Source organism: Sitophilus oryzae, unplaced genomic scaffold (genome assembly GCF_002938485.1).
Source record: "Sitophilus oryzae breed Bouriz unplaced genomic scaffold, Soryzae_2.0 scaffold_54_pilon_pilon, whole genome shotgun sequence".
Classification (NCBI taxonomy): domain Eukaryota; kingdom Metazoa; phylum Arthropoda; class Insecta; order Coleoptera; family Curculionidae; genus Sitophilus; species Sitophilus oryzae.
Window position 1 is genome coordinate 748,508 of NW_022147140.1, and position 11,558 is coordinate 760,065.

The window sequence follows — 11,558 nt, forward strand, 5'->3', positions numbered from 1 at the left end:
TTTTTTGAAAATGGAAACAATTTACAGCAAGGTAAGATCATTTTTAACTATAGCCAACATCATTTATCTCCAATATGTGCGATTTATTGTCAATAATGCAATAAATCGGACTGATAATCTGATTATGTTATCCGACTAAAAGTCTCTTTTTGCTTCTTTTTGATTTATAAGCCAGGTCTCTTTGGGAATAATGGACGCTTTTTTAAACAGTATATTTATATTTTATACCTATTGATATTTTTAGATTGTTAATTTTAGTATAAAAAAATTTGTTTTTCTGTTTTCAGGTTTTTGTATAAGGCTCCCGTTTTCATGTCCCTGTGTCCGTTTTCTGTCCTTGAAGTCTGCGAATACGTGTGTTTATTTACAAATTACTGTAAGTCATGCTTATACCTTAACTAATTTACGTTAAAAGTACATATAATTAACTAATTGGTATTGAAACAATACAATCCTCTATATTTTTATGTTTATTTAGTCACGTTGTTCCATACTTCAAATAAATATATGTGAATAAATTATTTTTTGGTTTTATTTATGAAAAGAAAAAATACAAAATACATTTGAACTGAAAGAGGGCCCGCCATTGAATAACCGGAAACGGAAATGAAAATTAAGCCATCATGTCCTTATCATGTCAACCTGTCAATTGGAAAATTAGTTCTCCAGACGACAACGAAGGCTTTCGGTGGCGTATCGTGTTTCCACGATTTAACACAGAGTTGACACTTCTTTCTAGTTAATTATTTTATGATCTTCATTTCATAGTCATCGCTGACGCTATTTATTTTCAATCATAATACGCGGTATATTATTTATATCTCTGTTTATATTATTATTTTAATATTTCGCACAACACGTGAACGTTTATTATGTATTTTCATAGTCAATAATATTAAATAGAAATAAAACTCTAGATTCCTATAATTAATCTAATTGCTCTAGAATATTATGCTACGTTTAAAAAGGGCTTTGTTTAAAATTCGGGAAATTAAAAGGGATGTGTCCAAGTTTTTTTTTTTTTTTTTTTTATTTTTAAATGCAATAGCTCCATGTCATGTTCATAATAGAGAACAACGGCATACGGTCGAGTCGGCCGCTCCTGGCACGTATACGTAGACGTAAAGAATCTTTTACGTGTATAAAAAATAGAAAATATAAGAAATGCGCATGTGTACGTAAACGTTTACGTGTTTGTACGCCGATTCGACCGTATGCCGTTGTTCTCTAATAGTTTTTTTAACATTCCATCAACACTACGGAGACCTTAAAAGGCCATTTAGCCTCCGTAATTAAAATTGTAGAATCAGCTTCAGCAACATTAACAGTTACCTTGTTTAATTCTGCTTATACATATATTGCATTATTTTTTCTGCTACCTTAAGATTTCTCTATTCTTACACCTATATATGATTTATAAACCATATTTTTCCTAATGGAAGGATGGAATAGGATATGCAAAATTAAGATATTTTAACATTTATTTTCCAGACAAAGCATAATATAGTATTAAGATTAAGACATAACAAATATTATAAGAAAGATCTTAATATAAATCACAAACTAACTAAGTCTTAATTTGGTCTTGTATAAACACAGGTATAAAACTAATAAGATCAAAACTCAACCTTCACCATATTGTCAAGATTTGGCATTATAGGAAACAAGAAATTACAGTAAATTAAGAAAAGAATATCAAAGTACACGATATTAAATACTGTAATATATTTTACGACACAAACTATCTCCTTTCTAAAGAGAAAAAGATAAAACATAAAGCTTATTTTAGTCTTATCACCACACTCTTCGATAAAATATATGTCTAAAATTGCTATTAATCCACTAACTTGATATTTTTAAGAAATTATGATACAAACATTATAATCAAAGTATATTATATTAGTAACATTATAGGTAAAATGTTACCTCTATCTCATTGACGTGTATATTGTTCTATAAGACTTGAAAGAAATAAAATAATTCTAATAAGTTTAAAACCATTAAGAAAAAATCCGTAAATGATATAATTTTTAATTCTAATGTAAATATATAAATAAATGTTATTCTTATTACAATTTTATATATTCAATTTTATATATCATTCCTTAATTTTGGATATCAAGATAAATCTGAAATTATAAAATTAATTATAGAATTTGTATTATTATTGATTAACACTCAAAAAAAAAAAATTCAACTACAAATAATTCGAAAATAAACTACAATTTGGCAACATCGACGATGTGCGCTTGCGTAGTATCGATGATTAAATGCAGCAAATATGGGCTTCAAGGTCAGCCACCGGATCCACACCTTTACCCTATTTTTATCCTATTTGTTTTGCTTTAAGTATACTTTTTAGTTTCTGTAAGACTATTTTTTATAAAAACAAAATGTGTTTTATTTTAGGCTGGTAATGGTGTGGATCCGGTGGCTGACCTTGAAACGAGTTTTTGCTGCATATAGTCACAGACACTACGCATGCGCACATCTTCGATGTTGCCAGATTGCAAGTTATCTTGGAATTATTTTCAGTAGAAAACAAATATGTGCTTTTCAGTGTTTTTTTGTCAATATATACCGTATGATCGAAAAAACGGCGTCCAGTTGGCTGGGAAATGACGATTGAGGACATTTCCCATATAAAATGACAGCGATCTTCATTTCATAGTCATCGCTGCCGCTATTTTTTTTCAATCATAGTACGCGGTATTATTTATATTATTATTTTAATATTTCGCACAACACGTGAATGCTTTTATGTATTTTCATAGTCAATAAAATTAAATAGAAATAAAACTCTAGATTCCTATAATTAATCTAATTGCTCTAGATTATTATGCTACGTTTAAAAAGGGCTTTATTCAAAATTCGGGAAATTAAAAGGGATGTGTCCAAGTTTTTTCTTTTTTTTTTAATTTTTAAATGCTGTAGCTTCATGTCATGTTCATAATAGTTTTTTTTAACATTCCATCAAACCTACGGAGGCCTTAAAAGGCCTTTTAGCCTCCGTAATTAAAATTGTGTAGAATCAGCTTCAGCAACATTAACAGTTACCTTGTTTAACTCTGCTTATACATATATTGCATTAATTTTTCTGCTACCTTAAAATTTCTCTATTCTTACACCTAATTTATGTGATTTTCTTAGCATATATGATTTATAAACCATATTTTTCCTAATGGAAAGATGGAATAGGATATGCAAAATTAAGATATTTAACATTTATTTTCCAGACAAAGCATAATATAGTATTAAGATTAAGACATAACAAATATTATAAGAAAGATCTTAATATAAATCACAAACTAACTAAGTCTTAATTTGGTCTTGTATAAACACAGGTATAAAAATAATAAGATCAAAACTTAACCTTCACCATATTGTCAAGATTTGGCATTATAGGAAACAAAAAATTAGAGTAAATTAAGAAAAGAGTATCAAACTACACGATATTAAATACTGTAAAGTATTCTATGACACAAACCATCTCCCTTCTAAAGAGAAAAAGATAAAACATAAATAAAGCTTATTTTAGTCTTATCACCACACTCTTCGATAAAATATATGTCTAAAATTGCTATTAATCCGCTAACTTGATATTTTTAAGAAATTATGATACAAACATATTATAATCAAAGTATATTATATTAGTAACATTATAGGTAAAACGTTACCTCTATCTCCCATTGACGTGTATTGTTCTATAAGACTCGTCATCGTAGTACTTCAATACATCAATACATATAATCAGAACTATTGTTGCCTGTAAATAACTAGAAATTAAATAACTTGAAAGAAATAAAATAATTCTAATAAGTTTAAACCATTAAGAAAAAATCCGTAAATGTAAATATATAAATAAATGTTATTAACATTACAATTTTATATATTCAATTTTATATATTATTCCTTAAGTTTGGATATCAAGATGAATCTGATATTATAAAATTAATTAGAGAATTTGTATTATTATTGATTAACACTCAAAAGAAAATATTCAACTGCAAATAATTCGAAAATAAACCGCAATTTGGCAACATCGACGATGTGCGCTTGCGTAATATCGATGATCAAATGCAGCAAATATGGGCTTCAAGGTCAGCCACCGGATCCACACCTTTACCCAGGTTTATTTATTTGTTGGAACACGGTAAAGGTGTGGATCCGATGGCTGACCTTGAAGCCCATATTTGCTGCATTTGATCATCGATACTACGCAAGCGCACATCGTCGATGTTGCCAAATTGCAGTTTATTTTCGAATTATTTGCAGTTGAAAAAATTTTTTTGGAGTGTTAATAATAATACAAATTCTTGTAATCGGGAGATTAATATATTTAACAGAAATTGATATTTAAAATATAATTCTAACTAGCTTGACAAACAATGTCTTCTCTCTGGGCCGAAATCAACAAACTCTCACATTCAACTGTTTCCAAAGCCTACTACTCCGCTACTCGCAAACATCAGCGGACACGGGGTGCAGGCACGGCGTGAAAACGACTGCCTATCATAAGGATCATAGGCGTCGATAACATTCTATAATTAATTTTATAATTTCCGATTTATCTTGATAATATAAAATATATAAAATTGTAATATATAAAATTGTAATATATAAAATTGTAATAATAACAGAGAGATATGGAAGTGGTTGAATAATAATAACATTTATTTATATATTTACATTAGAATTAAAAATTATCATTTACGGATTTTTTCTTAATGGTTTTAAACTTATTAGAATTATTTTATTTCTTTCAAGTTATTTAATTTCTATATAGTTAATTCCAGCAACAATAGTTTTTATTATAAAATTATGATTGTATTGATGTTTATGTATTGATGTTTTGAAATAATACTACCATGACGAGTCTTATAGAACAATACACGTCAATGGGAGATAGAGGTAACATATTTTACCTATAATGTTACTAATACCTATAATATAATTTGATTGTAATGTTTGTATCATAATTTCTTAAAAATATCAAGTTAGTGGACTAATAGCAATTTTAGACATATATTTTATCGAAGAGTGTGTTGATAAGACTAAAATATAAGCTTTATGTTTTATCTTTTTCTCTTTAGAAGGGAGATGATTAGTGTCGTAGAATACATTACAGTATTTAATATCGTGTATTTTGATATTCTTTTCTTAATTTACTGTAATTTCTTGTTTCCTATAATGCCAAAGATCTTGACAATATGGTGAAGGTTGAGTTTTGATCTTATTAGCACTGAATATCTAGCTACGTAGCTAGATATTCTGTGTTATTAGTTTTATCAATACAAGACCAAATTAAGACTTAGTTTATGATTTATATTAAGATCTTTCTTATAATATTTGTTATGTCTTAATCTTAATACTATTTTTGCTTTGTCTGGAAAATAAATGTTAAAATATCATAATTTTGCATATCCTATTCCATCCTTCCATTAGGAAAATTTTTAAATAAAAAATAATGTAATTATTGAGGGGTGGTTTCACCCTCTTGGAACTGGAATTTCGAAAAATCCCTTCTTATCGAACCTCTACACCCTAGAATCAACCTGTATGCCAAAATTGAGCCTCTTAACGTTGAGTGGTTTGAACCATAAAATAATAAATACAAGAAGAAGTGTCAAGTCAATGTTAAATTATGGAAACAGCGTGGCTGCCTGGATAACTAATTTTCAGATATGGCGGCTGGGACATTTGACATGACATAGACACGACAATTTCAATTTTATGAAATTTATTTCCGTTTCCGGTTTTTAATGGCGGGCTGTTCAGGAGGTTTAAATGAGGGTTAATATACTTTTTACTCTTTCTAGTAGTAAATAATACAACAAAATTACTCAAAAATATTTATTTGGAATTTAGAACAATGTAAATATGCAAATCAACACAATTAAAGAGCTATAAACACATAAACTACTGTATCAATATCAAATATTTAATTAACATCAGAGATGCTATGTTAAAGTGAATTAGTAAAGTAACAGTGCACTGACTTACAGAAACTTGAAGATAAATAAATGTTTTCACAGCTTCACGGGCGTAAAACTAAATAACTGGAAGTAGGAAAAAGAGAACAGGAACCCATGCAAAACCTGGAATCAAAAAAAAATGTAAAAAACATAAACATAGGTACATAAGACTTTTGTGAATTAAATCAAACAGGACTTGAATGAAAATAAAATGAATAAAAAAATATGATACATATACATCTAATACCTCATTTGTATTTTAAAAATAATCTACATACATAGATTTATTGCATTATTGCTATGAAAATACATAATAGGTACACCTATGTGATATGTAATTACGCATTTCTGTTCATCTTGTAGATAATTAATGTAGGCTAATAATAGTTCAATAGTCATAATTTACCTTGTATAACTTGCTTTCAATTGCTCAAAATCACCGATCAGTCTTTAAAGTAGAGATACGGAAAAATCCTTGGCAAAGAATATCCCAAGATCCTTGTGTCTAAAGCTAAAAAAATATAAAAACAGTTAATATATTACCTATTTTTATATACAATATGGCCCATACCTACTACACGCAGAAACGTCGATTTCATCATTTTCTTCATGTCATTAATATCACATATACTCTATTAAAGTGTTAACAAGGAACATTATATCAAAAAACATCTTTGCACTTATAAATTTCAGCCGAAATATCATAAACAAACTTCCAATCAAATCTAAACGGCAAAAATTAAAATGGCGTCCGACCTTGCCAGAGGCCTCGGGAGTTGACACATGGCTGACACACAGACAAAAGAAGACGACGCCGACGTGCATAAAAATAATAAAAATGTTGCGTAACAGAAATTAACTACCCAGAAATCATATAGAAATATTCAGATTTTTGTCTAGGACAGTCTAGAAGGCCATGCTTTCTGCCTGGGTAGAACCGCGCCAGAACTGTTTCCAATTTTCCAGTTTACTGTCACCCCCCTGGTTTGAACCATAAAATAATTAACTAGAAAGAAGTGTCAACTCTGTGTTAAATCCTGGAAACACGATACGCCACCGAAAGCCTTCGTTGTCGTCTGGAGAACTAACTTTCCAACTGACAGGTTGACATGATAAGGACATGATGGCTTAATTTTCATTTCCGTTTCCGGTTATTCAATGGCGGGCCCTCTTTCAGTTCAAATGTATTTTGTATTTTTTCTTTTCATAAATAAAACCAAAAAATAATTTATTCACATATATTTATTTGAAATATGGAATGAAATAACAACGTGACTAAATAAATATAAAAATATAGAGGATTGTATTGTTTTAATACCAATTAGTTAATTATATGCACTTTTAACGTAAATTAGTTAAGGTATAAGCATGACTTACAGTAATTTGTAAATAAACACCATTTTCTTGCATCTAAAAAACGTAAAAACAGTGTTTGGTAATGGCAAAGAGTAGATAAGACAAGAGACGACAGTTCGCGCGGTACCTTTCATGTTTGAGTGGTGGGGAGAGTGACCTCGTCCATAAAATAATTAACTAGAAAGAAGTGTCAACTCTGTGTTAAATCGTGGAAACACGATACGCCACCGAAAGCCTTCGTTGTCGTCTGGAGAACTAATTTTCCAATTGACAGGTTGACATGATAAGGACATGATGGCTTAATTTTCATTTCCGTTTCCGGTTATTCAATGGCGGGCCCTCTTTCAGTTCAAATGTATTTTGTATTTTTTCTTTTCATAAATAAAACCAAAAAATAATTTATTCACATATATTTATTTCAAATATGGAACAACGTGACTAAATAAATATAAAAATATAGAGGATTGTATTGTTTCAATAACAATTAGTTAATTATATGCACTTTTAACGTAAATTAGTTAAGGTATAAGCATGACTTACAGTAATTTGTAAATAAACACACGTATTCGCAGACTTCAAGGACAGAAAAACGGACACAGGAACATGAAAACGGGAGCCTTATACAAAAACCTGAAAACAGAAAAACAATTTTTTTTATATTAAAATTAACAATGTAAAAATATCAATAGGTATAAAATATAAATATACTGTTTAAAAAAAGCGTCCATTATTCCCAAAGAGACCTCGCTTATAAATCAAAAAGAAGCAAAAAGAGACTTTTAGTCGGATAACAGAATCAGATTATCAGTCCGATTTATTGCATTATTGACAATAAATAGCACATACTGGAGATAACTAATGTTGGCTATAGTTAAAAATGATCTTACCTTGCTGTAATTTGTTCCCATTTTCAAAAAAATCGCCGATCAAAGAGATTATAACACCATTTTCTTGCATCTAAAAAATGTAAAAACAGTGTTTATTTACTACCTATTTTTCATATACATGGGACATACCTACTACTGCAGAAACGTCATTTTCTCCAGGATTCTTCATGTAATATATATTTTATATACTTTATTACCTTTATATTTATAAATTTCAGCCAGAAATATTAAATTGAACGTCCAAAACGAAACTAAACGGAATGAATTAAAATGGCGTCGAATATTTTCTAATTTGTTCTAGAACAAATCTGAAGTTGTCTCTGTAACTGAAATCTGTCAATTCTAAACTGTGAAGTTAGACAATAGTTAAACAAAAACAATGCTGTCCTTGTCTAGGCGGCCATACTTGTCGTGAGGAGAATGACAGGAATGACACTAATGACTGTTTCCAATTTTCCTATTTCACTGTCACCCCACTGGTTTGAACAGGATCGTGATTAATCAGTATGTCAGTCACAAGGATTTTATATATTAGTCTATGATATTAGTATAGTTTTAGCAATTTAATAATAAAAACACAGAACCTTTCCGATACATTACAATTCAACACATTTAATCAACTATAAATCACAAATAATACGTCAGGAAACTTTAATAAACACAGACAGCATTGAAACGAGCGTGCTGAAGTGTCTCATCCATGCCCTAGACACTCCATGGTAATTTTATAGAACTACAAATTTAGTTTCTTCCGCATCGCCAGACGGTGCAAAAGATATATAGTATAGGTTTCTAATTTATATATGAAGATGACAGTCTCTATGTTAACTACTGTCTATAGTCTAGTTTTTGTTAGAGATAGGCGGTTATTGGTAAAAAACCGGTTATAGGTTAACCGGAATTATCTTTAAAAAATAATAACTTGGCAAAATTAACCGACACAAATTAACCGGTTATTCAAATAACCTAACCTAGCAAAACCAAATATTTAGTTTTCCTATAGGTTTCCTTACCTCTACACACCATAGGTCTACTTCAAATTTAGATAATAAACTTAGTTAAATCGCATGATTAAATAGAGATTGTAGCAATGTAAGTATGTATATGTACAAAATGAATTTAAATAAAAATGCTAACCTCACTTTTTTGAGTAGACATGGATATGATATTAAAACTAGTAATTACTTAACGTTCAAATAAACCACACAACTCACAAGTTCTACAATCTACAACCAATTTATTTTAATCAAATACCAAAGAAAAATAAAAGAGATTAAAATGAATAAATAATGAAAGATTATCTTCATTCATTACTTGAACTTCAATTTTGTATTCTTAGTCTAAGCTTCAAGAGAGACTTCAAACTACAAATAAAATATATTTACGGTGAAACGTGGGTGAAACTGGGCGAAACCATGGAAAACTTTTGAAGAACCGTTGAAAATCCGTTAAAGTTGGTTAAAATTTAAATATAGAATTTAGAGAATCTATTTGAAGTTCGTATCACTTGGCTAGCTGGTGGCTAGAAGTAGTCTATGGCATTAGTACTTTGTTTTACGGCCTGACCTGTCAGGGCCATTCGGCCGTTGTTTTGATTATTATCAGGGTTCGCCTGATGCCTGATTTAATTTTGATATTTGATGTCATATATTTTCGTTTTGGGAGCGGGAGCGGGATCTCCCGTTATCGTCAAAATATCGGGAAGATCCGTGCCGTTCGCTTCTTCGAAATTTACTTTCAACACTCTACAACAGTGCAAAGCGTCTATGCTTTCAACACTCTACAACAGTGCAAAGCGTCCATGCTTTCAACACTCTACCACAGTGCAAAGGGTCCATGCTTTCAACACTCTACAACAGTGCAAAGCGTCCATGCTTTCAACACTCTACCACAGTGCAAAGCGTCCATGCTTTCAACACTCTACAACAGTGCAAAGCGTCTATGCTTTCAACACTCTACAACAGTGCAAAGCGTCCATGCTTTCAACACTCTACCACAGTGCAAAGCGTCCATGCTTTCAACACTCAAATACTACATCAGTGCAAAGCGTCCATGCTTTTAACACTCTACAACAGTGCAAAGCGTCCATGCTTTCAACACTCTACCACAGTGCAAAGCGTCCATGCTTTCAACACTCAAATACAACATCAGTGCAAAGCTTCCAAGCTTTCAACACTCTACAACAGTGCAAAGCGTCCAAGCTTTCAACACTCTAAATATTACTAATACATTACTAAATTATTACATTACTAACAGCATTCACACACTCACACATTACTCACAGTGCAAAGCGTCTATGCTTTCAACATATTCACTCACACAACCACACACCTACACTAGTGCACACTGATGTTACTGCCTTCAGGCTTCATCAGTACGGAAAGTAACCAGGAAGCGATGAAACCGATCCCAAAACACAAAAAACCAGGAAGCAAACGATACAATGAGGCACCGTGTGCAACCCAGGGGATGGAAAAGAAAAATTGATGAAGTAACGAAAATAAATGATGGAAAATAAAAAGAGCAAACAGGGCCTAAAGCCCCAATTTGCAGCCAAGAACCAGAGTCGCCCAGGATTGTGGGCTTCGTCCAGAACAGCCGCGGAGGTAGCCAACAGCAACCCGCCGCAATACCCTTAGACGTGGTACCAATATGAACAAGAAAGAAATAGTGAGGGAAATGTATAAAAAACAAGAAAAAGATTAAACGGCTCAGCCCTCAACAACTCGCAACCGTATACACCAGTGTACACACCTATACACGCATGACCATATTTGTGACAACCGTGCAGTAAAGACATTTGTGGTATCATCTCTATTTTTGTACGAAATGATACGAACTCGCTGTCCACGACCTAAAAATATAATTTATATGTCTATACACTCCACCGTAAGAAAGTTATTGGCATTTATTAATTGTGGAAACCTGTTCCACAAATATTATAATTTTAGAATGGGTATTTGTGCTACCACAAATACCTTGCACCATAAAAGTGTGTAATATAGATACCACAAATATACAAATTTCAACTTCCTGTAAAAAGGACTCCACAACTATTGTCAAATGTGAGTAATTATCAATTAACCTTTTAATATAAAATTTTTAGTAATTTGCGTGTAGCTGCGCTGATTCAGAATTAGTGTTTGTGGATGCTACATATTGCTATTTGGAATCAACATTTTCGTTCAAGCAGCTATATTATATTATCACATATTTACCGAAAAAAATCGTAACGTACCATACGATCGAAAAAAAAACGGCGTCAAAGACGGCTGGGGAATGACAATTAATAATTATTATTATGAGCGAGGTCAAGCCCTAGATCTCCATTTACTTGGCC